The sequence below is a fragment of the Haliotis rufescens genome, unplaced genomic scaffold (genome assembly GCF_023055435.1).
Source record: "Haliotis rufescens isolate VD_foot unplaced genomic scaffold, xgHalRufe1.0.p SCAF_7, whole genome shotgun sequence".
Classification (NCBI taxonomy): domain Eukaryota; kingdom Metazoa; phylum Mollusca; class Gastropoda; order Lepetellida; family Haliotidae; genus Haliotis; species Haliotis rufescens.
This window is the reverse complement of record NW_025964361.1, coordinates 19,564,204-19,589,454: the sequence shown is the minus strand read 5'-3', so window position 1 is coordinate 19,589,454 and position 25,251 is coordinate 19,564,204. Positions and strand designations below refer to the sequence as shown.

Genomic DNA, 25,251 nt, shown 5'->3' with positions numbered 1-25,251 from the left:
TCAAGGTTCAGGCGAGGCTCGAACTCGCGGCCTTCTGCGTGTGAAGCAGACGTGATAACCACTACACCACTGAACCTCAGCTGTGTTGGTGGCAGTGTTTGTAAAGACTTATACCTGCCACGGACACTAACAGAGCACGGCAAGTTGAGGATCTGCTGAGGGGTGGTGTACATGTGTAAAAGGCGACAAGAAACAAAACATTAAGAAGTAACAAGCCCCCTTCGCTGGTGGTAGGTTTTTACCCGAGAAAGAGAGATGTATACATTCCATGAAATAATGGAAATCCCCCAAAAAGTAAGGTTCCGGCGAGGCTCGAACTCGCGGCCTTCTGCGTGTTAAGCAGACGTGATAACCACTACACCACGGAACCACCTGTTAAGAAACATGAATCTCTTTCGTGTACCATTGATTGTATGTTTTCTTTTCTCTCACGGCATTTCCTCTTACTGGTTCCATCATTTCCAATATCAGGACTTTGTATCATTGAAACATGACTGGAAACGTATTGGATCACGATCAGGGGGCTAATTAAGGTGTAATGATGTCTTATCTCACAATTTTCCCACCAGCTTCTCTCAACTAGACAGTTAACACCATGTATATTGATGTCTTATCTCACAAACATCCCACCAACTTCTCTCAACTGGACAGTTTACACAGGAGCAGCCATACAGTCTAAATCACGGTCAATGGGAGATAACCATTGCCACGATGTAATCACCAAACAATATACATTGTACAAACCACTTCAGCTGTTGACATTATCTGTACTCTCTATGTTTTTTTCGCAAATCACAAACGTGGAATGAATCCTAAGTACACAGAGGTGGCGATGTCTGTAACTGATTGACCTGATGAAGATTTTTCAAAAGATTTAGCAGGAATGTTACATGATGTTGCATACCACACTGGCGTGCCTTTTGAAAAGAAGTAGGTACAAATTCCGCCATATGTTAGTTAAGATCATACTTTTAGGGATCATTTCTATAGTATGCATCGCCATGACTTCAGGTAAAACTGACAGTCTACCAAACCACGAGGACGATAGACAGCCTCTCTTTCTGAGCGCGAAGCGAACCAGGGTGAGTGCCAGCTCAGGCTAGTAACACTGGTTATTGATGACCGTTCCTCTCAGTCACATGTGGCAGAGATGGAGGGAAGAGAGGCATTCTGAGTGGTTTGGCTTATCTATTTTTCCAAGTAAATGTCGATTAGCCACTTCATATAGACACTTTGTGCGTGACTTCATAATTAATCAACAGTGGACACAGTCAACACAATACGCTGTGTGTGCCAGCAAGAGAGAAGTAAAATAACAATTCATAGAAGAGCAAAAACATCAAGGTTCAGGCGAGGCTCGAACTCGCGGCCTTCTGCGTGTGAAGCAGACGTGATAACCACTACACCACTGAACCTCAGCTGTGTTGGTGGCAGTGTTTGTAAAGACTTATACCTGCCACGGACACTAACAGAGCACGGCAAGTTGAGGATCTGCTGAGGGGTGGTGTACATGTGTAAAAGGCGACAAGAAACAAAACATTAAGAAGTAACAAGCCCCCTTCGCTGGTGGTAGGTTTTTACCCGAGAAAGAGAGATGTATACATTCCATGAAATAATGGAAATCCCCCAAAAAGTAAGGTTCCGGCGAGGTTCGAACTCGCGGCCTTCTGCGTGTTAAGCAGACGTGATAACCACTACACCACGGAACCACCTGTCAAGGAACATGAATCTCTTTCGTGTACCATTGATTGTATGTTTTCTTTTCTCTCACGGCATTTCCTCTTACTGGTTCCATCATTTCCAATATCAGGACTTTGTATCATTGAAACATGACTGGAAACGTATTGGATCACGATCAGGGGGCTAATTAAGGTGTAATGATGTCTTATCTCACAATTTTCCCACCAGTTTCTCTCAACTAGACAGTTAACACCATGTATATTGATGTCTTATCTCACAAACATCCCACCAACTTCTCTCAACTGGACAGTTTACACAGGAGCAGCCATACAGTCTCAATCACGGTCAATGGGAGATAACCACTGCCACGATGTAATCACCAAACAATATACATTGTACAAACCACTTCAGCTGTTGACATTATCTGTACTCTCTATGTTTTTTTCGCAAATCACAAACGTGGAATGAATCCTAAGTACACAGAGGTGGCGATGTCTGTAACTGATTGACCTGATGAAGATTTTTCAAAAGATTTAGCAGGAATGTTACATGATGTTGCATACCACACTGGCGTGCCTTTTGAAAAGAAGTAGGTACAAATTCCGCCATATGTTAGTTAAGATCATACTTTTAGGGATCATTTCTATAGTATGCATCGCCATGACTTCAGGTAAAACTGACAGTCTACCAAACCACGAGGACGATAGACAGCCTCTCTTTCTGAGCGCGAAGCGAACCAGGGTGAGTGCCAGCTCAGGCTAGTAACACTGGTTATTGATGACCGTTCCTCTCAGTCACATGTGGCAGAGATGGAGGGAAGAGAGGCATTCTGAGTGGTTTGGCTTATCTATTTTTCCAAGTAAATGTCGATTAGCCACTTCATATAGACACTTTGTGCGTGACTTCATAATTAATCAACAGTGGACACAGTCAACACAATACGCTGTGTGTGCCAGCAAGAGAGAAGTAAAATAACAATTCATAGAAGAGCAAAAACATCAAGGTTCAGGCGAGGCTCGAACTCGCGGCCTTCTGCGTGTGAAGCAGACGTGATAACCACTACACCACTGAACCTCAGCTGTGTTGGTGGCAGTGTTTGTAAAGACTTATACCTGCCACGGACACTAACAGAGCACGGCAAGTTGAGGATCTGCTGAGGGGTGGTGTACATGTGTAAAAGGCGACAAGAAACAAAACATTAAGAAGTAACAAGCCCCCTTCGCTGGTGGTAGGTTTTTACCCGAGAAAGAGAGATGTATACATTCCATGAAATAATGGAAATCCCCCAAAAAGTAAGGTTCCGGCGAGGTTCGAACTCGCGGCCTTCTGCGTGTTAAGCAGACGTGATAACCACTACACCACGGAACCACCTGTAAAGGAACATGAATCTCTTTCGTGTACCATTGATTGTATGTTTTCTTTTCTCTCACGGCATTTCCTCTTACTGGTTCCATCATTTCCAATATCAGGACTTTGTATCATTGAAACATGACTGGAAACGTATTGGATCACGATCAGGGGGCTAATTAAGGTGTAATGATGTCTTATCTCACAATCTTCCCACCAGTTTCTCTCAACTAGACAGTTAACACCATGTATATTGATGTCTTATCTCACAAACATCCCACCAACTTCTCTCAACTGGACAGTTTACACAGGAGCAGCCATACAGTCTCAATCACGGTCAATGGGAGATAACCACTGCCACGATGTAATCACCAAACAATATACATTGTACAAACCACTTCAGCTGTTGACATTATCTGTACTCTCTGGTTTTTTCGCAAATCACAAACGTGGAATGAATCCTAAGTACACAGAGGTGGCGATGTCTGTAACTGATTGACCTGATGAAGATTTTTCAAAAGATTTAGCAGGAATGTTACATGATGTTGCATACCACACTGGCGTGCCTTTTGAAAAGAAGTAGGTACAAATTCCGCCATATGTTAGTTAAGATCATACTTTTAGGGATCATTTCTATAGTATGCATCGCCATGACTTCAGGTAAAACTGACAGTCTACCAAACCACGAGGACGATAGACAGCCTCTCTTTCTGAGCGCGAAGCGAACCAGGGTGAGTGCCAGCTCAGGCTAGTAACACTGGTTATTGATGACCGTTCCTCTCAGTCACATGTGGCAGAGATGGAGGGAAGAGAGGCATTCTGAGTGGTTTGGCTTATCTATTTTTCCAAGTAAATGTCGATTAGCCACTTCATATAGACACTTTGTGCGTGACTTCATAATTAATCAACAGTGGACACAGTCAACACAATACGCTGCGTGTGCCAGCAAGAGAGAAGTAAAATAACAATTCATAGAAGAGCAAAAACATCAAGGTTCAGGCGAGGCTCGAACTCGCGGCCTTCTGCGTGTGAAGCAGACGTGATAACCACTACACCACTGAACCTCAGCTGTGTTGGTGGCAGTGTTTGTAAAGACTTATACCTGCCACGGACACTAACAGAGCACGGCAAGTTGAGGATCTGCTGAGGGGTGGTGTACATGTGTAAAAGGCGACAAGAAACAAAACATTAAGAAGTAACAAGCCCCCTTCGCTGGTGGTAGGTTTTTACCCGAGAAAGAGAGATGTATACATTCCATGAAATAATGGAAATCCCCCAAAAAGTAAGGTTCCGGCGAGGTTCGAACTCGCGGCCTTCTGCGTGTTAAGCAGACGTGATAACCACTACACCACGGAACCACCTGTCAAGGAACATGAATCTCTTTCGTGTACCATTGATTGTATGTTTTCTTTTCTCTCACGGCATTTCCTCTTACTGGTTCCATCATTTCCAATATCAGGACTTTGTATCATTGAAACATGACTGGAAACGTATTGGATCACGATCAGGGGGCTAATTAAGGTGTAATGATGTCTTATCTCACAATTTTCCCACCAGTTTCTCTCAACTAGACAGTTAACACCATGTATATTGATGTCTTATCTCACAAACATCCCACCAACTTCTCTCAACTGGACAGTTTACACAGGAGCAGCCATACAGTCTCAATCACGGTCAATGGGAGATAACCACTGCCACGATGTAATCACCAAACAATATACATTGTACAAACCACTTCAGCTGTTGACATTATCTGTACTCTCTATGTTTTTTTCGCAAATCACAAACGTGGAATGAATCCTAAGTACACAGAGGTGGCGATGTCTGTAACTGATTGACCTGATGAAGATTTTTCAAAAGATTTAGCAGGAATGTTACATGATGTTGCATACCACACTGGCGTGCCTTTTGAAAAGAAGTAGGTACAAATTCCGCCATATGTTAGTTAAGATCATACTTTTAGGGATCATTTCTATAGTATGCATCGCCATGACTTCAGGTAAAACTGACAGTCTACCAAACCACGAGGACGATAGACAGCCTCTCTTTCTGAGCGCGAAGCGAACCAGGGTGAGTGCCAGCTCAGGCTAGTAACACTGGTTATTGATGACCGTTCCTCTCAGTCACATGTGGCAGAGATGGAGGGAAGAGAGGCATTCTGAGTGGTTTGGCTTATCTATTTTTCCAAGTAAATGTCGATTAGCCACTTCATATAGACACTTTGTGCGTGACTTCATAATTAATCAACAGTGGACACAGTCAACACAATACGCTGTGTGTGCCAGCAAGAGAGAAGTAAAATAACAATTCATAGAAGAGCAAAAACATCAAGGTTCAGGCGAGGCTCGAACTCGCGGCCTTCTGCGTGTGAAGCAGACGTGATAACCACTACACCACTGAACCTCAGCTGTGTTGGTGGCAGTGTTTGTAAAGACTTATACCTGCCACGGACACTAACAGAGCACGGCAAGTTGAGGATCTGCTGAGGGGTGGTGTACATGTGTAAAAGGCGACAAGAAACAAAACATTAAGAAGTAACAAGCCCCCTTCGCTGGTGGTAGGTTTTTACCCGAGAAAGAGAGATGTATACATTCCATGAAATAATGGAAATCCCCCAAAAAGTAAGGTTCCGGCGAGGTTCGAACTCGCGGCCTTCTGCGTGTTAAGCAGACGTGATAACCACTACACCACGGAACCACCTGTCAAGGAACATGAATCTCTTTCGTGTACCATTGATTGTATGTTTTCTTTTCTCTCACGGCATTTCCTCTTACTGGTTCCATCATTTCCAATATCAGGACTTTGTATCATTGAAACATGACTGGAAACGTATTGGATCACGATCAGGGGGCTAATTAAGGTGTAATGATGTCTTATCTCACAATTTTCCCACCAGTTTCTCTCAACTAGACAGTTAACACCATGTATATTGATGTCTTATCTCACAAACATCCCACCAACTTCTCTCAACTGGACAGTTTACACAGGAGCAGCCATACAGTCTCAATCACGGTCAATGGGAGATAACCACTGCCACGATGTAATCACCAAACAATATACATTGTACAAACCACTTCAGCTGTTGACATTATCTGTACTCTCTATGTTTTTTTCGCAAATCACAAACGTGGAATGAATCCTAAGTACACAGAGGTGGCGATGTCTGTAACTGATTGACCTGATGAAGATTTTTCAAAAGATTTAGCAGGAATGTTACATGATGTTGCATACCACACTGGCGTGCCTTTTGAAAAGAAGTAGGTACAAATTCCGCCATATGTTAGTTAAGATCATACTTTTAGGGATCATTTCTATAGTATGCATCGCCATGACTTCAGGTAAAACTGACAGTCTACCAAACCACGAGGACGATAGACAGCCTCTCTTTCTGAGCGCGAAGCGAACCAGGGTGAGTGCCAGCTCAGGCTAGTAACACTGGTTATTGATGACCGTTCCTCTCAGTCACATGTGGCAGAGATGGAGGGAAGAGAGGCATTCTGAGTGGTTTGGCTTATCTATTTTTCCAAGTAAATGTCGATTAGCCACTTCATATAGACACTTTGTGCGTGACTTCATAATTAATCAACAGTGGACACAGTCAACACAATACGCTGTGTGTGCCAGCAAGAGAGAAGTAAAATAACAATTCATAGAAGAGCAAAAACATCAAGGTTCAGGCGAGGCTCGAACTCGCGGCCTTCTGCGTGTGAAGCAGACGTGATAACCACTACACCACTGAACCTCAGCTGTGTTGGTGGCAGTGTTTGTAAAGACTTATACCTGCCACGGACACTAACAGAGCACGGCAAGTTGAGGATCTGCTGAGGGGTGGTGTACATGTGTAAAAGGCGACAAGAAACAAAACATTAAGAAGTAACAAGCCCCCTTCGCTGGTGGTAGGTTTTTACCCGAGAAAGAGAGATGTATACATTCCATGAAATAATGGAAATCCCCCAAAAAGTAAGGTTCCGGCGAGGTTCGAACTCGCGGCCTTCTGCGTGTTAAGCAGACGTGATAACCACTACACCACGGAACCACCTGTAAAGGAACATGAATCTCTTTCGTGTACCATTGATTGTATGTTTTCTTTTCTCTCACGGCATTTCCTCTTACTGGTTCCATCATTTCCAATATCAGGACTTTGTATCATTGAAACATGACTGGAAACGTATTGGATCACGATCAGGGGGCTAATTAAGGTGTAATGATGTCTTATCTCACAATCTTCCCACCAGTTTCTCTCAACTAGACAGTTAACACCATGTATATTGATGTCTTATCTCACAAACATCCCACCAACTTCTCTCAACTGGACAGTTTACACAGGAGCAGCCATACAGTCTCAATCACGGTCAATGGGAGATAACCACTGCCACGATGTAATCACCAAACAATATACATTGTACAAACCACTTCAGCTGTTGACATTATCTGTACTCTCTGGTTTTTTCGCAAATCACAAACGTGGAATGAATCCTAAGTACACAGAGGTGGCGATGTCTGTAACTGATTGACCTGATGAAGATTTTTCAAAAGATTTAGCAGGAATGTTACATGATGTTGCATACCACACTGGCGTGCCTTTTGAAAAGAAGTAGGTACAAATTCCGCCATATGTTAGTTAAGATCATACTTTTAGGGATCATTTCTATAGTATGCATCGCCATGACTTCAGGTAAAACTGACAGTCTACCAAACCACGAGGACGATAGACAGCCTCTCTTTCTGAGCGCGAAGCGAACCAGGGTGAGTGCCAGCTCAGGCTAGTAACACTGGTTATTGATGACCGTTCCTCTCAGTCACATGTGGCAGAGATGGAGGGAAGAGAGGCATTCTGAGTGGTTTGGCTTATCTATTTTTCCAAGTAAATGTCGATTAGCCACTTCATATAGACACTTTGTGCGTGACTTCATAATTAATCAACAGTGGACACAGTCAACACAATACGCTGCGTGTGCCAGCAAGAGAGAAGTAAAATAACAATTCATAGAAGAGCAAAAACATCAAGGTTCAGGCGAGGCTCGAACTCGCGGCCTTCTGCGTGTGAAGCAGACGTGATAACCACTACACCACTGAACCTCAGCTGTGTTGGTGGCAGTGTTTGTAAAGACTTATACCTGCCACGGACACTAACAGAGCACGGCAAGTTGAGGATCTGCTGAGGGGTGGTGTACATGTGTAAAAGGCGACAAGAAACAAAACATTAAGAAGTAACAAGCCCCCTTCGCTGGTGGTAGGTTTTTCCCCGAGAAAGAGAGATGTATACATTCCATGAAATAATGGAAATCCCCCAAAAAGTAAGGTTCCGGCGAGGCTCGAACCCGCGGCCTTTTGCGTGTTAAGCAGACGTGATAACCACTACACCACGGAACCACCTGTAAAGGAACATGAATTTCTTTCGTGTACCATTGATTGTATGTTTTCTTTTCTCTCACGGCATTTCCTCTTACTGGTTCCATCATTTCCAATATCAGGACTTTGTATCATTGAAACATGACTGGAAACGTATTGGATCACGATCAGGGGGCTAATTAAGGTGTAATGATGTCTTATCTCACAAACTTCCCACCAGCTTCTCTCAACTAGACAGTTAACACCATGTATATTGATGTCTTATCTCACAAACATCCCACCAACTTCTCTCAACTGGACAGTTTACACAGGAGCAGCCATACAGTCTCAATCACGGTCAATGGGAGATAACCACTGCCACGATGTAATCACCAAACAATATACATTGTACAAACCACTTCAGCTGTTGACATTATCTGTACTCTCTATGTTTTTTTCGCAAATCACAAACGTGGAATGAATCCTAAGTACACAGAGGTGGCGATGTCTGTAACTGATTGACCTGATGAAGATTTTTCAAAAGATTTAGCAGGAATGTTACATGATGTTGCATACCACACTGGCGTGCCTTTTGAAAAGAAGTAGGTACAAATTCCGCCATATGTTAGTTAAGATCATACTTTTAGGGATCATTTCTATAGTATGCATCGCCATGACTTCAGGTAAAACTGACAGTCTACCAAACCACGAGGACGATAGACAGCCTCTCTTTCTGAGCGCGAAGCGAACCAGGGTGAGTGCCAGCTCAGGCTAGTAACTCTGGTTATTGATGACCGTTCCTCTCAGTCACATGTGGCAGAGATGGAGGGAAGAGAGGCATTCTGAGTGGTTTGGCTTATCTATTTTTCCAAGTAAATGTCGATTAGCCACTTCATATAGACACTTTGTGCGTGACTTCATAATTAATCAACAGTGGACACAGTCAACACAATACGCTGCGTGTGCCAGCAAGAGAGAAGTAAAATAACAATTCATAGAAGAGCAAAAACATCAAGGTTCAGGCGAGGCTCGAACTCGCGGCCTTCTGCGTGTGAAGCAGACGTGATAACCACTACACCACTGAACCTCAGCTGTGTTGGTGGCAGTGTTTGTAAAGACTTATACCTGCCACGGACACTAACAGAGCACGGCAAGTTGAGGATCTGCTGAGGGGTGGTGTACATGTGTAAAAGGCGACAAGAAACAAAACATTAAGAAGTAACAAGCCCCCTTCGCTGGTGGTAGGTTTTTCCCCGAGAAAGAGAGATGTATACATTCCATGAAATAATGGAAATCCCCCAAAAAGTAAGGTTCCGGCGAGGCTCGAACCCGCGGCCTTGTGCGTGTTAAGCAGACGTGATAACCACTACACCACGGAACCACCTGTAAAGGAACATGAATTTCTTTCGTGTACCATTGATTGTATGTTTTCTTTTCTCTCACGGCATTTCCTCTTACTGGTTCCATCATTTCCAATATCAGGACTTTGTATCATTGAAACATGACTGGAAACGTATTGGATCACGATCAGGGGGCTAATTAAGGTGTAATGATGTCTTATCTCACAAACTTCCCACCAGCTTCTCTCAACTAGACAGTTAACACCATGTATATTGATGTCTTATCTCACAAACATCCCACCAACTTCTCTCAACTGGACAGTTTACACAGGAGCAGCCATACAGTCTCAATCACGGTCAATGGGAGATAACCACTGCCACGATGTAATCACCAAACAATATACATTGTACAAACCACTTCAGCTGTTGACATTATCTGTACTCTCTATGTTTTTTTCGCAAATCACAAACGTGGAATGAATCCTAAGTACACAGAGGTGGCGATGTCTGTAACTGATTGACCTGATGAAGATTTTTCAAAAGATTTAGCAGGAATGTTACATGATGTTGCATACCACACTGGCGTGCCTTTTGAAAAGAAGTAGGTACAAATTCCGCCATATGTTAGTTAAGATCATACTTTTAGGGATCATTTCTATAGTATGCATCGCCATGACTTCAGGTAAAACTGACAGAATACAAAATCACGAGGACGATAGACAGCCTCTTTCTGAGCGCGAAGCGAACCAGGGGGAGTGCCAGCTCAGGCTAGTAACTCTGGTTATTGATGACCGTTCCTCTCAGTCACATGTGGCAGAGATGGAGGGAAGAGAGGCATTCTGAGTGGTTTGGCTTATCTATTTTTCCAAGTAAATGTCGATTAGCCACTTCATATAGACACTTTGTGCGTGACTTCATAATTAATCAACAGTGGACACAGTCAACACAATACGCTGTGTGTGCCAGCAAGAGAGAAGTAAAATAACAATTCATAGAAGAGCAAAAACATCAAGGTTCAGGCGAGGCTCGAACTCGCGGCCTTCTGCGTGTGAAGCAGACGTGATAACCACTACACCACTGAACCTCAGCTGTTTTGGTGGCAGTGTTTGTAAAGACTTATACCTGCCACGGGCACTAACAGAGCACGGCAAGTTGAGGATCTGCTGAGGGGTGGTGTACATGTGTAAAAGGCGACAAGAAACAAAACATTAAGAAGTAACAAGCCCCCTTCGCTGGTGGTAGGTTTTTCCCCGAGAAAGAGAGATGTATACATTCCATGAAATAATGGAAATCCCCCAAAAAGTAAGGTTCCGGCGAGGCTCGAACTCGCGGCCTTCTGCGTGTTAAGCAGACGTGATAACCACTACACCACGGAACCACCTGTAAAGGAACATGAATTTCTTTCGTGTACCATTGATTGTATGTTTTCTTTTCTCTCACGGCATTTCCTCTTACTGGTTCCATCATTTCCAATATCAGGACTTTGTATCATTGAAACATGACTGGAAACGTATTGGATCACGATCAGGGGGCTAATTAAGGTGTAATGATGTCTTATCTCACAATCTTCCCACCAGTTTCTCTCAACTAGACAGTTAACACCATGTATATTGATGTCTTATCTCACAAACATCCCACCAACTTCTCTCAACTGGACAGTTTACACAGGAGCAGCCATACAGTCTCAATCACGGTCAATGGGAGATAACCACTGCCACGATGTAATCACCAAACAATATACATTGTACAAACCACTTCAGCTGTTGACATTATCTGTACTCTCTATGTTTTTTTCGCAAATCACAAACGTGGAATGAATCCTAAGTACACAGAGGTGGCGATGTCTGTAACTGATTGACCTGATGAAGATTTTTCAAAAGATTTAGCAGGAATGTTACATGATGTTGCATACCACACTGGCGTGCCTTTTGAAAAGAAGTAGGTACAAATTCCGCCATATGTTAGTTAAGATCATACTTTTAGGGATCATTTCTATAGTATGCATCGCCATGACTTCAGGTAAAACTGACAGTCTACCAAACCACGAGGACGATAGACAGCCTCTCTTTCTGAGCGCGAAGCGAACCAGGGTGAGTGCCAGCTCAGGCTAGTAACTCTGGTTATTGATGACCGTTCCTCTCAGTCACATGTGGCAGAGATGGAGGGAAGAGAGGCATTCTGAGTGGTTTGGCTTATCTATTTTTCCAAGTAAATGTCGATTAGCCACTTCATATAGACACTTTGTGCGTGACTTCATAATTAATCAACAGTGGACACAGTCAACCCAATACGCTGTGTGTGCCAGCAAGAGAGAAGTAAAATAACAATTCATAGAAGAGCAAAAACATCAAGGTTCAGGCGAGGCTCGAACTCGCGGCCTTCTGCGTGTGAAGCAGACGTGATAACCACTACACCACTGAACCTCAGCTGTGTTGGTGGCAGTGTTTGTAAAGACTTATACCTGCCACGGACACTAACAGAGCACGGCAAGTTGAGGATCTGCTGAGGGGTGGTGTACATGTGTAAAAGGCGACAAGAAACAAAACATTAAGAAGTAACAAGCCCCCTTCGCTGGTGGTAGGTTTTTCCCCGAGAAAGAGAGATGTATACATTCCATGAAATAATGGAAATCCCCCCAAAAGTAAGGTTCCGGCGAGTATCGAACTCGCGGCCTTCTGCGTGTTAAGCAGACGTGATAACCACTACACCACGGAACCACCTGTAAAGGAACATGAATCTCTTTCGTGTACCATTGATTGTATGTTTTCTTTTCTCTCACGGCATTTCCTCTTACTGGTTCCATCATTTCCAATATCAGGACTTTGTATCATTGAAACATGACTGGAAACGTATTGGATCACGATCAGGGGGCTAATTAAGGTGTAATGATGTCTTATCTCACAATCTTCCCACCAGCTTCTCTCAACTAGACAGTTAACACCATGTATATTGATGTCTTATCTCACAAACATCCCACCAACTTCTCTCAACTGGACAGTTTACACAGGAGCAGCCATACAGTCTCAATCACGGTCAATGGGAGATAACCACTGCCACGATGTAATCACCAAACAATATACATTGTACAAACCACTTCAGCTGTTGACATTATCTGTACTCTCTATGTTTTTTTCGCAAATCACAAACGTGGAATGAATCCTAAGTACACAGAGGTGGCGATGTCTGTAACTGATTGACCTGATGAAGATTTTTCAAAAGATTTAGCAGGAATGTTACATGATGTTGCATACCACACTGGCGTGCCTTTTGAAAAGAAGTAGGTACAAATTCCGCCATATGTTAGTTAAGATCATACTTTTAGGGATCATTTCTATAGTATGCATCGCCATGACTTCAGGTAAAACTGACAGTCTACCAAACCACGAGGACGATAGACAGCCTCTCTTTCTGAGCGCGAAGCGAACCAGGGTGAGTGCCAGCTCAGGCTAGTAACTCTGGTTATTGATGATCGTTCCTCTCAGTCACATGTGGCAGAGATGGAGGGAAGAGAGGCATTCTGAGTGGTTTGGCTTATCTATTTTTCCAAGTAAATGTCGATTAGCCACTTCATATAGACACTTTGTGCGTGACTTCATAATTAATCAACAGTGGACACAGTCAACACAATACGCTGTGTGTGCCAGCAAGAGAGAAGTAAAATAACAATTCATAGAAGAGCAAAAACATCAAGGTTCAGGCGAGGCTCGAACTCGCGGCCTTCTGCGTGTGAAGCAGACGTGATAACCACTACACCACTGAACCTCAGCTGTGTTGGTGGCAGTGTTTGTAAAGACTTATACCTGCCACGGACACTAACAGAGCACGGCAAGTTGAGGATCTGCTGAGGGGTGGTGTACATGTGTAAAAGGCGACAAGAAACAAAACATTAAGAAGTAACAAGCCCCCTTCGCTGGTGGTAGGTTTTTCCCCGAGAAAGAGAGATGTATACATTCCATGAAATAATGGAAATCCCCCAAAAAGTAAGGTTCCGGCGAGGCTCGAACTCGCGGCCTTCTGCGTGTTAAGCAGACGTGATAACCACTACACCACGGAACCACCTGTAAAGGAACATGAATCTCTTTCGTGTACCATTGATTGTATGTTTTCTTTTCTCTCACGGCATTTCCTCTTACTGGTTCCATCATTTCCAATATCAGGACTTTGTATCATTGAAACATGACTGGAAACGTATTGGATCACGATCAGGGGGCTAATTAAGGTGTAATGATGTCTTATCTCACAAACTTCCCACCAGCTTCTCTCAACTAGACAGTTAACACCATGTATATTGATGTCTTATCTCACAAACATCCCACCAACTTCTCTCAACTGGACAGTTTACACAGGAGCAGCCATACAGTCTAAATCACGGTCAATGGGAGATAACCATTGCCACGATGTAATCACCAAACAATATACATTGTACAAACCACTTCAGCTGTTGACATTATCTGTACTCTCTATGTTTTTTTCGTAAATCACAAACGTGGAATGAATCCTAAGTACACAGAGGTGGCGATGTCTGTAACTGATTGACCTGATGAAGATTTTTCAAAAGATTTAGCAGGAATGTTACATGATGTTGCATACCACACTGGCGTGCCTTTTGAAACGAAGTAGGTACAAATTCCGCCATATGTTAGTTAAGATCATACTTTTAGGGATCATTTCTATAGTATGCATCGCCATGACTTCAGGTAAAACTGACAGTCTACCAAACCACGAGGACGATAGACAGCCCTCTCTTTCTGAGCGCGAAGCGAACCAGGGTGAGTGCCAGCTCAGGCTAGTAACTCTGGTTATTGATGACCGTTCCTCTCAGTCACATGTGGCAGAGATGGAGGGAAGAGAGGCATTCTGAGTGGTTTGGCTTATCTATTTTTCCAAGTAAATGTCGATTAGCCACTTCATATAGACACTTTGTGCGTGACTTCATAATTAATCAACTGTGGACACAGTCAACACAATACGCTGTGTGTGCCAGCAAGAGAGAAGTAAAATAACAATTCATAGAAGAGCAAAAACATCATGGTTCAGGCGAGGCTCGAACTCGCGGCCTTCTGCGTGTGAAGCAGACGTGATAACCACTACACCACTAAACCTCAGCTGTGTTGGTGGCAGTGTTTGTAAAGACTTATACCTGCCACGGACACTAACAGAGCACGGCAAGTTGAGGATCTGCTGAGGGGTGGTGTACATGTGTAAAAGGCGACAAGAAACAAAACATTAAGAAGTAACAAGCCCCCTTCGCTGGTGGTAGGTTTTTCCCCGATAAAGAGAGATGTATACATTCCATGAAATAATGGAAATCCCCCAAAAAGTAAGGTTCCGGCGAGGCTCGAACTCGCGGCCTTCTGCGTGTTAAGCAGACGTGATAACCACTACACCACGGAACCACCTGTAAAGGAACATGAATCTCTTTCGTGTACCATTGATTGTATGTTTTCTTTTCTCTCACGGCATTTCCTCTTACTGGTTCCATCATTTCCAATATCAGGACTTTGTATCATTGAAACATGACTGGAAACGTATTGGATCACGATCAGGGGGCTAATTAAGGTGTAATAATGTCTTATCTCACAATTTTCCCACCAGTTTCTCTCAACTAGACAGTTAACACCATGTATATTGATGTCTTATCTCACAAACATCCCACCAACTTCTCTCAACTGGACAGTTTACACAGGAGCAGCCATACAGTCTCAATCACGGTCAATGGGAGATAACCACTGCCACGATGTAATCACCAAACAATATACATTGTACAAACCACTTCAGCTGTTGACATTATCTGTACTCTCTATGTTTTTTTCGCAAATCACAAACGTGGAATGAATCCTAAGTACACAGAGGTGGCGATGTCTGTAACTGATTGACCTGATGAAGATTTTTCAAAAGATTTAGCAGGAATGTTACATGATGTTGCATACCACACTGGCGTGCCTTTTGAAAAGAAGTAGGTACAAATTCCGCCATATGTTAGTTAAGATCATACTTTTAGGGATCATTTCTATAGTATGCATCGCCATGACTTCAGGTAAAACTGACAGTCTCTCTTTCTGAGCGCGAAGCGAACCAGGGTGAGTGCCAGCTCAGGCTAGTAACTCTGGTTATTGATGACCGTTCCTCTCAGTCACATGTGGCAGAGATGGAGGGAAGAGAGGCATTCTGAGTGGTTTGGCTTATCTATTTTTCCAAGTAAATGTCGATTAGCCACTTCATATAGACACTTTGTGCGTGACTTCATAATTAATCAACAGTGGACACAGTCAACACAATACGCTGTGTGTGCCAGCAAGAGAGAAGTACAATAACAATTCATAGAAGAGCAAAAACATCAAGGTTCAGGCGAGGCTCGAACTCGCGGCCTTCTGCGTGTGAAGCAGACGTGATAACCACTACACCACTGAACCTCAGCTGTGTTGGTGGCAGTGTTTGTAAAGACTTATACCTGCCACGGACACTAACAGAGCACGGCAAGTTGAGGATCTGCTGAGGGGTGGGGTACATGTGTAAAAGGCGACAAGAAACAAAACATTAAGAAGTAACAAGCCCCCTTCGCTGGTGGTAGGTTTTTCCCCGAGAAAGAGAGATGTATACATTCCATGAAATAATGGAAATCCCCCAAAAAGTAAGGTTCCGGCGAGTATCGAACTCGCGGCCTTCTGCGTGTTAAGCAGACGTGATAACCACTACACCACGGAACCACCTGTAAAGGAACACGAATCTCTTTCGTGTACCATTGATTGTATGTTTTCTTTTCTCTCACGGCATTTCCTCTTACTGGTTCCATCATTTCCAATATCAGGACTTTGTATCATTGAAACATGACTGGAAACGTATTGGATCACGATCAGGGGGCTAATTAAGGTGTAATGATGTCTTATCTCACAATCTTCCCACCAGCTTCTCTCAACTAGACAGTTAACACCATGTATATTGATGTCTTATCTCACAAACATCCCACCAACTTCTCTCAACTGGACAGTTTACACAGGAGCAGCCATACAGTCTCAATCACGGTCAATGGGAGATAACCACTGCCACGATGTAATCACCAAACAATATACATTGTACAAACCACTTCAGCTGTTGACATTATCTGTACTCTCTATGTTTTTTTCGCAAATCACAAACGTGGAATGAATCCTAAGTACACAGAGGTGGCGATGTCTGTAACTGATTGACCTGATGAAGATTTTTCAAAAGATTTAGCAGGAATGTTACATGATGTTGCATACCACACTGGCGTGCCTTTTGAAAAGAAGTAGGTACAAATTCCGCCATATGTTAGTTAAGATCATACTTTTAGGGATCATTTCTATAGTATGCATCGCCATGACTTCAGGTAAAACTGACAGTCTACCAAACCACGAGGACGATAGACAGCCTCTCTTTCTGAGCGCGAAGCGAACCAGGGTGAGTGCCAGCTCAGGCTAGTAACTCTGGTTATTGATGATCGTTCCTCTCAGTCACATGTGGCAGAGATGGAGGGAAGAGAGGCATTCTGAGTGGTTTGGCTTATCTATTTTTCCAAGTAAATGTCGATTAGCCACTTCATATAGACACTTTGTGCGTGACTTCATAATTAATCAACAGTGGACACAGTCAACACAATACGCTGTGTGTGCCAGCAAGAGAGAAGTAAAATAACAATTCATAGAAGAGCAAAAACATCAAGATTCAGGCGAGGCTCGAACTCGCGGCCTTCTGCGTGTGAAGCAGACGTGATAACCACTACACCACTGAACCTCAGCTGTGTTGGTGGCAGTGTTTGTAAAGACTTATACCTGCCACGGACACTAACAGAGCACGGCAAGTTGAGGATCTGCTGAGGGGTGGTGTACATGTGTAAAAGGCGACAAGAAACAAAACATTAAGAAGTAACAAGCCCCCTTCGCTGGTGGTAGGTTTTTACCCGAGAAAGAGAGATGTATACATTCCATGAAATAATGGAAATCCCCCAAAAAGTAAGGTTCCGGCGAGGCTCGAACTCGCGGCCTTCTGCGTGTTAAGCAGACGTGATAACCACTACACCACGGAACCACCTGTAAAGGAACATGAATCTCTTTCGTGTACCATTGATTGTATGTTTTCTTTTCTCTCACGGCATTTCCTCTTACTGGTTCCATCATTTCCAATATCAGGACTTTGTATCATTGAAACATGACTGGAAACGTATTGGATCACGATCAGGGGGCTAATTAAGGTGTAATAATGTCTTATCTCACAATTTTCCCACCAGTTTCTCTCAACTAGACAGTTAACACCATGTATATTGATGTCTTATCTCACAAACATCCCACCAACTTCTCTCAACTGGACAGTTTACACAGGAGCAGCCATACAGTCTCAATCACGGTCAATGGGAGATAACCACTGCCACGATGTAATCACCAAACAATATACATTGTACAAACCACTTCAGCTGTTGACATTATCTGTACTCTCTATGTTTTTTTCGCAAATCACAAACGTGGAATGAATCCTAAGTACACAGAGGTGGCGATGTCTGTAACTGATTGACCTGATGAAGATTTTTCAAAAGATTTAGCAGGAATGTTACATGATGTTGCATACCACACTGGCGTGCCTTTTGAAAAGAAGTAGGTACAAATTCCGCCATATGTTAGTTAAGATCATACTTTTAGGGATCATTTCTATAGTATGCATCGCCATGACTTCAGGTAAAACTGACAGTCTACCAAACCACGAGGACGATAGACAGCCTCTCTTTCTGAGCGCGAAGCGAACCAGGGTGAGTGCCAGCTCAGGCTAGTAACTCTGGTTATTGATGACCGTTCCTCTCAGTCACATGTGGCAGAGATGGAGGGAAGAGAGGCATTCTGAGTGGTTTGGCTTATCTATTTTTCCAAGTAAATGTCGATTAGCCACTTCATATAGACACTTTGTGCGTGACTTCATAATTAATCAACAGTGGACACAGTCAACACAATACGCTGTGTGTGCCAGCAAGAGAGAAGTACAATAACAATTCATAGAAGAGCAAAAACATCAAGGTTCAGGCGAGGCTCGAAATCGCGGCCTTCTGCGTGTGAAGCAGACGTGATAACCACTACACCACTGAACCTCAGCTGTGTTGGTGGCACTGTTTGTAAAGACTTATACCTGCCACGGACACTAACAGAGCACGGCAAGTTGAGGATCTGCTGAGGAGTGGTGTACATGTGTAAAAGGCGACAAGAAACAAAACATTAAGAAGTAACAAGCCCCCTTCGCTGGTGGTAGGTTTTTCCCCGAGAAAGAGAGATGTATACATTCCATGAAAGAATGGAAATCCCCCAAAAAGTAAGGTTCCGGCGAGGCTCGAACTCGCGGCCTTCTGCGTGTTAAGCAGACGTGATAACCACTACACCACGGAACCACCTGTAAAGGAACATGAATCTCTTTCGTGTACCATTGATTGTATGTTTTCTTTTCTCTCACGGCATTTCCTCTTACTGGTTCCATCATTTCCAATATCAGGACTTTGTATCATTGAAACATGACTGGAAACGTATTGGATCACGATCAGGGGGCTAATTAAGGTGTAATGATGTCTTATCTCACAAACTTCCCACCAGCTTCTCTCAACTAGACAGTTAACACCATGTATATTGATGTCTTATCTCACAAACATCCCACCAACTTCTCTCAACTGGACAGTTTACACAGGAGCAGCCATACAGTCTCAATCACGGTCAATGGGAGATAACCACTGCCACGATGTAATCACCAAACAATATACATTGTACAAACCACTTCAGCTGTTGACATTATCTGTACTCTCTATGTTTTTTTCGCAAATCACAAACGTGGAATGAATCCTAAGTACACAGAGGTGGCGATGTCTGTAACTGATTGACCTGATGAAGATTTTTCAAAAGATTTAGCAGGAATGTTACATGATGTTGCATACCACACTGGCGTGCCTTTTGAAAAGAAGTAGGTACAAATTCCGCCATATGTTAGTTAAGATCATACTTTTAGGGATCATTTCTATAGTATGCATCGCCATGACTTCAGGTAAAACTGACAGTCTACCAAACCACGAGGACGATAGACAGCCTCTCTTTCTGAGCGCGAAGCGAACCAGGGTGAGTGCCAGCTCAGGCTAGTAACTCTGGTTATTGATGACCGTTCCTCTCAGTCACATGTGGCAGAGATGGAGGGAAGAGAGGCATTCTGAGTGGTTTGGCTTATCTATATTTCCAAGTAAATGTCGATTAGCCACTTCATATAGACACTTTGTGCGTGACTTCATAATTAATCAACAGTGGACACAGTCAACACAATACGCTGTGTGTGCCAGCAAGAGAGAAGTAAAATAACAATTCATAGAAGAGCAAAAACATCAAGGTTCAGGCGAGGCTCCAACTCGCGGCCTTCTGCGTGTGAAGCAGACGTGATAACCACTACACCACTGAACCTCAGCTGTGTTGGTGGCTTACTTACTTACTTATAGTAGGAGATTTTACGTGCGCTTTCCGACTGGAGCGTATTTCGCACACGGGCCTGGCCGGGCCATTTAGTGAGATAGAAGGGAAAGAGAGGTGTGCAACCAAGGAGGGGGGTTTAGTGGTTGCTTATATAAAATTTGGAAATTTTGAGATTTGGAAGACATGCCTTGGGGGAGTGGTTGGGACTAAGGGAGTGTGTGGAGGTGAGTTGTTGTTTTAAATGCTAGTGTTTGGTGGTTTGGTGATTTTTAGATACGATTTATTAGGTCTGTTTTGGTTAGGTATATGCCTAGGGCTTTGAAGTTTTCTATTTTATTTTGAGGGTTTAGGATTGCTTCTAGGGTAAGAGCTTTATTTAGATTTAGGTTGGTTTGTAGTGTTGTACGGTGGGTGAGGTAGTGGGTGCAATGTAGGAGTGCGTGTTCTATTGTTTCTGGGTGAGTGCAGTGTGGACACTTCCCGTTTGCGTGTTTTTTTAATTTTAGAAGATGGTTATTTAGTTTGGTGTGTCCTGTTTGGAGTTTGGTGATTATTCTATCGATTTTTTTGGAGGGATGGAGGATTTTTGGTTTGGTAAGGGGTTTTTTGAGGATTTTTATGATTTGGGTGTTTGTGTTTTGATAGAGGCTATGCCATCTTTGGGTGATTTTTCGTTGATTGATACTTTTGATCTCTGCTTTAGATATTGGTAGCTTAAGGCTTATCTCTGGTATTTTTAGGGATTGTTTAGCGGCTTTGTCGGCGTTTTCATTACCGTATATTCCTACGTGGGCTGGTATCCAAATGAGTACTATGTTTTTGCCTGCCTCTGTTAGTTTATTTACGCTTTTGAGAATTTGGTTTATTAATTTGGGGCGGTTTTTGGTATTTTTGCTTTTGAGGGCCTGGAGTCCACTTAGTGAGTCTGAGAGTATAAGGATTTCTTTTTGGTTTTTAGTGTGTTGGCTGTGGAGGGCCGTGGCGATACCCATAAGTTCTGCGGTGAAGATGGATTGGTTGTTAGGGAGTCGGAAAGATTGCGTATTTCTATTTGGTTGGGCTATGTGGACTCCGAAACCTGTGTGATTTGTGATCGGATCAGCAGATCCATCTGTGTAGATGTGACACCAATTTGGCCAGTTTTGATGAATGTAGGCTAGTGAGGTGGATTTAGCTATGTTTGGGTCGGTTTGTTTGTTTACTGAGTTGGCTAAGGATGTGTCTATTTTGGGGATTTTAAGTTTTGGGGTGAATACGTTGGATTGTTTGCAGTTTTGTTGTTGGTTTCCTATTTGGTGTTCGTTACGGTAGTTTATTATTCGTTGGGATATTGGAGTGAGTAGAGGGTGTTTCCTAGTTAGTGCCTGGTTTTGGGGACGTATGTTTTGGTTTAGAAGGTTTTGGAGAAGAGGGTTTGATTGAGATGCTGCCCAGAAGTTTAGTGTTAAGTGTTGCCTACGTAAATTTAGTGGCATTTCTCCTGTAAGGGCCTGCAGTGAAGTAAGGGAGGTGCCATGTTGGGTACGTGTGACTAGTTTGAGGGCTTGGTATTGTATTGACTCTAGTTTTTTGGTTAAGGTTTCGTTTAAGGTATCGTATATGGCACAGCCGTAGTCTAGTTTGGATCTGATTAGGGATGTATAGAGACTGAGGAGGGTATCTTTAGAGGCACCCCAGTTGGAGCCGGTTAGACATCTTAGTGTGTTTAGATCTTTGCTACATCTGGTGGTTAGGTTTTGGACGTGAGCATCCCAGGAGAGATGTTCGTCGAAAATTAGTCCTAGGAATTTAGTTTGTTTCTGAAATTGGATTGGTTTGTTGTTTAGTTTGAGGGTAGGGGTGGCCTGTCTCATGCTTTTGTGTTTAAATACTATTCCTGTGGTTTTTTCAGAGTTTAGGGAGAAGCCCCATTTGTCGGCCCATTGTTGTATTTTGTTTAGGGATTTTTGTAGTAGTTCCTGAGATGTTAGAATACTTTTGGAGCGGATCCAGAGGGCTCCGTCATCCGCAAATTTTGAAGTGTTTATTTTAGGGGATAAGCCATCAAAGAGATCGTTTATCATTATGTTGAAGAGTGTGGGGCTAAGAATGCTGCCTTGGGGGGTGCCGTTTTCTAGTGGACACTGATCCGACAAGGCCTGGTCTATACCCACTGTGATTTTACGGTTTTTAAGGAAGCTTTGAATGTAGTTTACGATTTGACCTTTTAGTCCTATTTTTTTAAGTTTTTGGATTAGCCCGTTGTGCCATACCATGTCGAAAGCTTTGGAAAAATCCAGAAAGATGCCTGTAGTATATTGTTTATTTAGTTGTCCTGTTTTAATGTCCTGCTCTAGACGGGCTAGGTTGTCTAAGGTTGAGCGGCGGGGAGTGAAACCGCTTTGGTCTGAGTTAATTATATTATTTTGGGTTAAGTAGTGTTGGAGTCTATTTTTGGCCATGGATTCCATTACTTTGCATAGGTTGGAGGTGAGAGATATTGGCCTATAGGAGTTTGCTTGGTTGGTTGGTTTACCGGGTTTAGGGATGGGGATAATAAGAGCCTCTTTCCAAGGGGTTGGAACCTGACCGTTTAGATAGATTAGATTATAGAGTTTTAGTAATGACTGGAGTAGTTTGGGGGGGAGTTTTTTGATTATTTGGTAGGAAGTTAAGTCTAAGCCTGGGGCTGTACCCTTTTTCCTATTTTGAAGTACGTGGTTTAGTTCTTCTATTGTGTAGGGTTGGTTTATTTCTAGGTTGTTATTGTTTGGTTCTTGGATAGGTTCGGTTTCTGCTTTGAGTTTTTGTTGGAATTTATGGCTGAAGTTGTTATTGCTACTTGTGGCCGAAAAGTGGTTTGCCAGGTTATTTGCTTTTTCGCTGGGAGTCGTTGAGTTGTTTATGCTAGGTGTTTTTTTGTTGCGTTTTAGGCCTCTGACGGCGTGGATTTTGCGCCAGACCGTTCTGGCATCTGTGCGATTATTTAGTCCCTCGCAGAATTTTTTCCAATCTCTGGTTTTAGCTATTTTGACTAGTTTTTGGACCTGGTGGTTTAGTTGGTGGGCTACTGGTATGTGGTTATGGTCGCGTTTGGCTTTATTGAAGGCTGATTTACGTTTTCGTCTAGTTTGTTCTATTTCCTCGTTCCACCAGGGTACAGAGGGCCTACCTGATTTATTGGTTTTTTTAAAGGGGATTGCGCTTTTGGCTGCGTTACTTATGAAGTCCGTTAGGTTTTGGCAGTAAGTTTCTGGGTCATTATTCTCTATGTTTTGTAGGTTAACCTGACTGCATATGTCTTGGAATTTGTCCCAGTTAGCTTGGTTGTAATTAAATTTGGGCTCTGAGCTTTCAGTTTGATTGGGGACGTTAGTATTGCCTATGGTTATATTTATTGGGAAGTGGTCACTTCCTAGGGGGGCGTCGTGAACTTCCCATTGTGTGCTTTGAGCTAGATCTGCTGTGCAGATAGTTAGGTCGATAGCCGACATGTTTCTATTGTTTTTATCGTACCTGGTGGGTTGATTATTGTTTAGTAGTACTAGATCATTAGCCTCTATCCATTCTGATATTAGTTTGCCGTCGTTATCTAATTTATCCCCCGTGCCCCAGGAGGGGTGGTGGGCGTTAAAGTCTCCTAGGAAGATAGTTGATTTGGTGCTTATTTGTTTGAGAGTGTTTAGATCCTCCGGTTGGATTTTTTGTTGTTGCCAATGGTAGATATTTATGATGTTTATTTTTTTGTTTTTTTAAGGTGATTTGGACGCCATTGGCTTCTAGGTTTGGAGTATTGACTTGGATTTCTTCGTAGTTTATGTCCTCTCTGATTAGTATAATTAGGCCTCCTGATGCTCTAAGTACTTTTGATTTGGGTCGGTCTAGTCTGACTGTGTTATAGTTTGGTAGATTGAATTTGGATTTACTTGAAAATTTGGTTTCCTGGATACACGCTACATGTGGTCCTTGGTTAAGTTTAAATCTAGCTTTAAGTTCGTGGCTGTGGGAGTTAAGCCCGTCCGCATTCCACTGGAAGATATTTAGGCCTGTCATTATTTGGGCTTTTAGTGTTTGGAGATTATGGTTTTTGGTTTTGGTTTACTTTATAGTCCTGTGACTGCTCGGTTGTAGCTTGCGTAGAATTCTGGGTAGGTTTGGGTGGTAAGATTTAGTTTAAATGCTACTTTGTGTAGTGTAGTGGTGCTAGCATCTGGTTTGATTTCTTTTAGCATGTAAGCTAGTAGGATTGTAAGATTGTTTAGTTTGGTAGCTAAGGGTGTTTGGGGTTCAGGTTGAGTTTGGGGTTTACGTTTACGATTTTTGAGATTTTTGGGGGCTGACCTAGTTATTTCATTGATGTTATCCTCAGTTTCGGTTTGGGAATCTTCTACGCTACTTTGATTTGTTTCCTCACTCTCCATGGGGGTTGTTTGAGTGTTTGGTTGTGTTTGCGTGGGCGTGTTGGGTATATCCATGGGTTGATTACAGTTTGTGTTTTCGGGTGTTGCTTGCTCGTGTGTGGTTGTTGTTGCCCTGATGGCTGTAGCTTGTGTGGTGTTGGGTTGAGGTATGGCTGGTATGGTGCGTTTTGGTTTGCGTGCGGGAGTAGATGCAGAGAGTGGTTTGGGTGTGGCGAATGTTGGCGGGTAGTGCGGGTTTTGGGTGTGTGTGGGTGTTGCTTGTGGTATTTTCATGGGGACGCCGTCAAACAGGCTTCGTAGGTGTGGTTCGTTGTTTGGTTGCGATGTGGGTAGCAAAGGTTTGTTTGGATGTTGTGTCGGTTTTCGTGTTTGGAGCTTGGCCGAGTCGATATCTATGTGTCTGTTGGCCTGTTGGGTGAGGGTGTGTTTGTGGGGGCATTTGTTGGATAGTGAGGAGTGGTTTGTGGTTTTACAGTGAATGCACCAGGGTGTGCAGGATCCTGGGCATTGAGGTTGGGCGCATGTTCTACATTTAGTTTTTTGATATTTACAACCGTTAGCGGTGTGATTGTATTGTAGGCAGTTGGTACATTGTTTAACTTGTTTAATGTAGGGTTTTACCTCTAGTTTGGTTGATGCTCCGAAAGAGATGTATTTAGGGGCTTCGGGAAATTTGTTTGATTTTTGGAAGTTTATTGGTGTATTTGATGTTCT

At 43.1% G+C, this 25,251-nt stretch overlaps 45 non-coding genes and 1 pseudogene across 45 annotated transcripts; 15 read left to right on the top strand and 31 right to left on the bottom strand.

Moving 5' to 3' along the window:
* Nucleotides 1–3: 3 nt before the first annotated feature.
* On the bottom strand, nt 4–76 carry Trnav-cac. Its single transcript has one exon. It is a non-coding gene; the product is annotated as a tRNA-Val (tRNA).
* A 221-nt stretch (nt 77–297) lies between these two features.
* Trnav-aac lies at nt 298–370 on the bottom strand. The gene has a single exon. It is a non-coding gene; the product is annotated as a tRNA-Val (tRNA).
* A 589-nt stretch (nt 371–959) lies between these two features.
* On the top strand, nt 960–1,179 carry LOC125376296. The gene has a single exon (XR_007219157.1). It is a non-coding gene; the product is annotated as a small nucleolar RNA U3 (small nucleolar RNA).
* Nucleotides 1,180–1,342: 163 nt separating this feature from the next.
* Trnav-cac lies at nt 1,343–1,415 on the bottom strand. The gene has a single exon. It is a non-coding gene; the product is annotated as a tRNA-Val (tRNA).
* Nucleotides 1,416–1,636: 221 nt separating this feature from the next.
* Nucleotides 1,637–1,709, bottom strand: Trnav-aac. The gene has a single exon. It is a non-coding gene; the product is annotated as a tRNA-Val (tRNA).
* Nucleotides 1,710–2,298: 589 nt separating this feature from the next.
* LOC125376295 lies at nt 2,299–2,518 on the top strand. Its single transcript, XR_007219156.1, has one exon. It is a non-coding gene; the product is annotated as a small nucleolar RNA U3 (small nucleolar RNA).
* A 163-nt stretch (nt 2,519–2,681) lies between these two features.
* Trnav-cac lies at nt 2,682–2,754 on the bottom strand. The gene has a single exon. It is a non-coding gene; the product is annotated as a tRNA-Val (tRNA).
* A 221-nt stretch (nt 2,755–2,975) lies between these two features.
* Nucleotides 2,976–3,048, bottom strand: Trnav-aac. The gene has a single exon. It is a non-coding gene; the product is annotated as a tRNA-Val (tRNA).
* Nucleotides 3,049–3,635: 587 nt separating this feature from the next.
* On the top strand, nt 3,636–3,855 carry LOC124139892. The gene has a single exon (XR_007219155.1). It is a non-coding gene; the product is annotated as a small nucleolar RNA U3 (small nucleolar RNA).
* Nucleotides 3,856–4,018: 163 nt separating this feature from the next.
* Trnav-cac lies at nt 4,019–4,091 on the bottom strand. Its single transcript has one exon. It is a non-coding gene; the product is annotated as a tRNA-Val (tRNA).
* A 221-nt stretch (nt 4,092–4,312) lies between these two features.
* Nucleotides 4,313–4,385, bottom strand: Trnav-aac. The gene has a single exon. It is a non-coding gene; the product is annotated as a tRNA-Val (tRNA).
* A 589-nt stretch (nt 4,386–4,974) lies between these two features.
* On the top strand, nt 4,975–5,194 carry LOC125376294. The gene has a single exon (XR_007219154.1). It is a non-coding gene; the product is annotated as a small nucleolar RNA U3 (small nucleolar RNA).
* A 163-nt stretch (nt 5,195–5,357) lies between these two features.
* On the bottom strand, nt 5,358–5,430 carry Trnav-cac. Its single transcript has one exon. It is a non-coding gene; the product is annotated as a tRNA-Val (tRNA).
* Nucleotides 5,431–5,651: 221 nt separating this feature from the next.
* Trnav-aac lies at nt 5,652–5,724 on the bottom strand. Its single transcript has one exon. It is a non-coding gene; the product is annotated as a tRNA-Val (tRNA).
* Nucleotides 5,725–6,313: 589 nt separating this feature from the next.
* Nucleotides 6,314–6,533, top strand: LOC125376292. Its single transcript, XR_007219152.1, has one exon. It is a non-coding gene; the product is annotated as a small nucleolar RNA U3 (small nucleolar RNA).
* A 163-nt stretch (nt 6,534–6,696) lies between these two features.
* Nucleotides 6,697–6,769, bottom strand: Trnav-cac. The gene has a single exon. It is a non-coding gene; the product is annotated as a tRNA-Val (tRNA).
* A 221-nt stretch (nt 6,770–6,990) lies between these two features.
* Trnav-aac lies at nt 6,991–7,063 on the bottom strand. Its single transcript has one exon. It is a non-coding gene; the product is annotated as a tRNA-Val (tRNA).
* A 587-nt stretch (nt 7,064–7,650) lies between these two features.
* LOC125376291 lies at nt 7,651–7,870 on the top strand. The gene has a single exon (XR_007219151.1). It is a non-coding gene; the product is annotated as a small nucleolar RNA U3 (small nucleolar RNA).
* A 163-nt stretch (nt 7,871–8,033) lies between these two features.
* Trnav-cac lies at nt 8,034–8,106 on the bottom strand. The gene has a single exon. It is a non-coding gene; the product is annotated as a tRNA-Val (tRNA).
* A 221-nt stretch (nt 8,107–8,327) lies between these two features.
* On the bottom strand, nt 8,328–8,400 carry Trnav-aac. Its single transcript has one exon. It is a non-coding gene; the product is annotated as a tRNA-Val (tRNA).
* A 589-nt stretch (nt 8,401–8,989) lies between these two features.
* On the top strand, nt 8,990–9,209 carry LOC125376336. Its single transcript, XR_007219195.1, has one exon. It is a non-coding gene; the product is annotated as a small nucleolar RNA U3 (small nucleolar RNA).
* A 163-nt stretch (nt 9,210–9,372) lies between these two features.
* On the bottom strand, nt 9,373–9,445 carry Trnav-cac. Its single transcript has one exon. It is a non-coding gene; the product is annotated as a tRNA-Val (tRNA).
* Nucleotides 9,446–9,666: 221 nt separating this feature from the next.
* Trnav-aac lies at nt 9,667–9,739 on the bottom strand. The gene has a single exon. It is a non-coding gene; the product is annotated as a tRNA-Val (tRNA).
* Nucleotides 9,740–10,328: 589 nt separating this feature from the next.
* LOC125376313 lies at nt 10,329–10,546 on the top strand. Its single transcript, XR_007219174.1, has one exon. It is a non-coding gene; the product is annotated as a small nucleolar RNA U3 (small nucleolar RNA).
* A 163-nt stretch (nt 10,547–10,709) lies between these two features.
* Nucleotides 10,710–10,782, bottom strand: Trnav-cac. Its single transcript has one exon. It is a non-coding gene; the product is annotated as a tRNA-Val (tRNA).
* A 221-nt stretch (nt 10,783–11,003) lies between these two features.
* On the bottom strand, nt 11,004–11,076 carry Trnav-aac. Its single transcript has one exon. It is a non-coding gene; the product is annotated as a tRNA-Val (tRNA).
* Nucleotides 11,077–11,665: 589 nt separating this feature from the next.
* On the top strand, nt 11,666–11,885 carry LOC125376335. Its single transcript, XR_007219194.1, has one exon. It is a non-coding gene; the product is annotated as a small nucleolar RNA U3 (small nucleolar RNA).
* Nucleotides 11,886–12,048: 163 nt separating this feature from the next.
* Trnav-cac lies at nt 12,049–12,121 on the bottom strand. Its single transcript has one exon. It is a non-coding gene; the product is annotated as a tRNA-Val (tRNA).
* A 221-nt stretch (nt 12,122–12,342) lies between these two features.
* On the bottom strand, nt 12,343–12,415 carry Trnav-aac. Its single transcript has one exon. It is a non-coding gene; the product is annotated as a tRNA-Val (tRNA).
* A 589-nt stretch (nt 12,416–13,004) lies between these two features.
* LOC125376332 lies at nt 13,005–13,224 on the top strand. The gene has a single exon (XR_007219190.1). It is a non-coding gene; the product is annotated as a small nucleolar RNA U3 (small nucleolar RNA).
* Nucleotides 13,225–13,387: 163 nt separating this feature from the next.
* On the bottom strand, nt 13,388–13,460 carry Trnav-cac. Its single transcript has one exon. It is a non-coding gene; the product is annotated as a tRNA-Val (tRNA).
* Nucleotides 13,461–13,681: 221 nt separating this feature from the next.
* Trnav-aac lies at nt 13,682–13,754 on the bottom strand. The gene has a single exon. It is a non-coding gene; the product is annotated as a tRNA-Val (tRNA).
* A 589-nt stretch (nt 13,755–14,343) lies between these two features.
* LOC124113302 lies at nt 14,344–14,564 on the top strand. Its single transcript, XR_007219168.1, has one exon. It is a non-coding gene; the product is annotated as a small nucleolar RNA U3 (small nucleolar RNA).
* Nucleotides 14,565–14,727: 163 nt separating this feature from the next.
* Nucleotides 14,728–14,800, bottom strand: Trnav-cac. The gene has a single exon. It is a non-coding gene; the product is annotated as a tRNA-Val (tRNA).
* Nucleotides 14,801–15,021: 221 nt separating this feature from the next.
* Trnav-aac lies at nt 15,022–15,094 on the bottom strand. The gene has a single exon. It is a non-coding gene; the product is annotated as a tRNA-Val (tRNA).
* A 589-nt stretch (nt 15,095–15,683) lies between these two features.
* On the top strand, nt 15,684–15,870 carry LOC124113297 (annotated as a pseudogene).
* Nucleotides 15,871–16,038: 168 nt separating this feature from the next.
* On the bottom strand, nt 16,039–16,111 carry Trnav-cac. The gene has a single exon. It is a non-coding gene; the product is annotated as a tRNA-Val (tRNA).
* Nucleotides 16,112–16,332: 221 nt separating this feature from the next.
* On the bottom strand, nt 16,333–16,405 carry Trnav-aac. The gene has a single exon. It is a non-coding gene; the product is annotated as a tRNA-Val (tRNA).
* A 589-nt stretch (nt 16,406–16,994) lies between these two features.
* On the top strand, nt 16,995–17,214 carry LOC124113299. The gene has a single exon (XR_006857752.2). It is a non-coding gene; the product is annotated as a small nucleolar RNA U3 (small nucleolar RNA).
* A 163-nt stretch (nt 17,215–17,377) lies between these two features.
* Nucleotides 17,378–17,450, bottom strand: Trnav-cac. The gene has a single exon. It is a non-coding gene; the product is annotated as a tRNA-Val (tRNA).
* A 221-nt stretch (nt 17,451–17,671) lies between these two features.
* Trnav-aac lies at nt 17,672–17,744 on the bottom strand. Its single transcript has one exon. It is a non-coding gene; the product is annotated as a tRNA-Val (tRNA).
* Nucleotides 17,745–18,333: 589 nt separating this feature from the next.
* On the top strand, nt 18,334–18,553 carry LOC124113300. Its single transcript, XR_006857753.2, has one exon. It is a non-coding gene; the product is annotated as a small nucleolar RNA U3 (small nucleolar RNA).
* Nucleotides 18,554–18,716: 163 nt separating this feature from the next.
* Trnav-cac lies at nt 18,717–18,789 on the bottom strand. Its single transcript has one exon. It is a non-coding gene; the product is annotated as a tRNA-Val (tRNA).
* A 221-nt stretch (nt 18,790–19,010) lies between these two features.
* Trnav-aac lies at nt 19,011–19,083 on the bottom strand. The gene has a single exon. It is a non-coding gene; the product is annotated as a tRNA-Val (tRNA).
* Nucleotides 19,084–19,672: 589 nt separating this feature from the next.
* LOC124113301 lies at nt 19,673–19,892 on the top strand. The gene has a single exon (XR_007219193.1). It is a non-coding gene; the product is annotated as a small nucleolar RNA U3 (small nucleolar RNA).
* A 163-nt stretch (nt 19,893–20,055) lies between these two features.
* Nucleotides 20,056–20,128, bottom strand: Trnav-cac. The gene has a single exon. It is a non-coding gene; the product is annotated as a tRNA-Val (tRNA).
* Nucleotides 20,129–25,251: the final 5,123 nt, after the last annotated feature.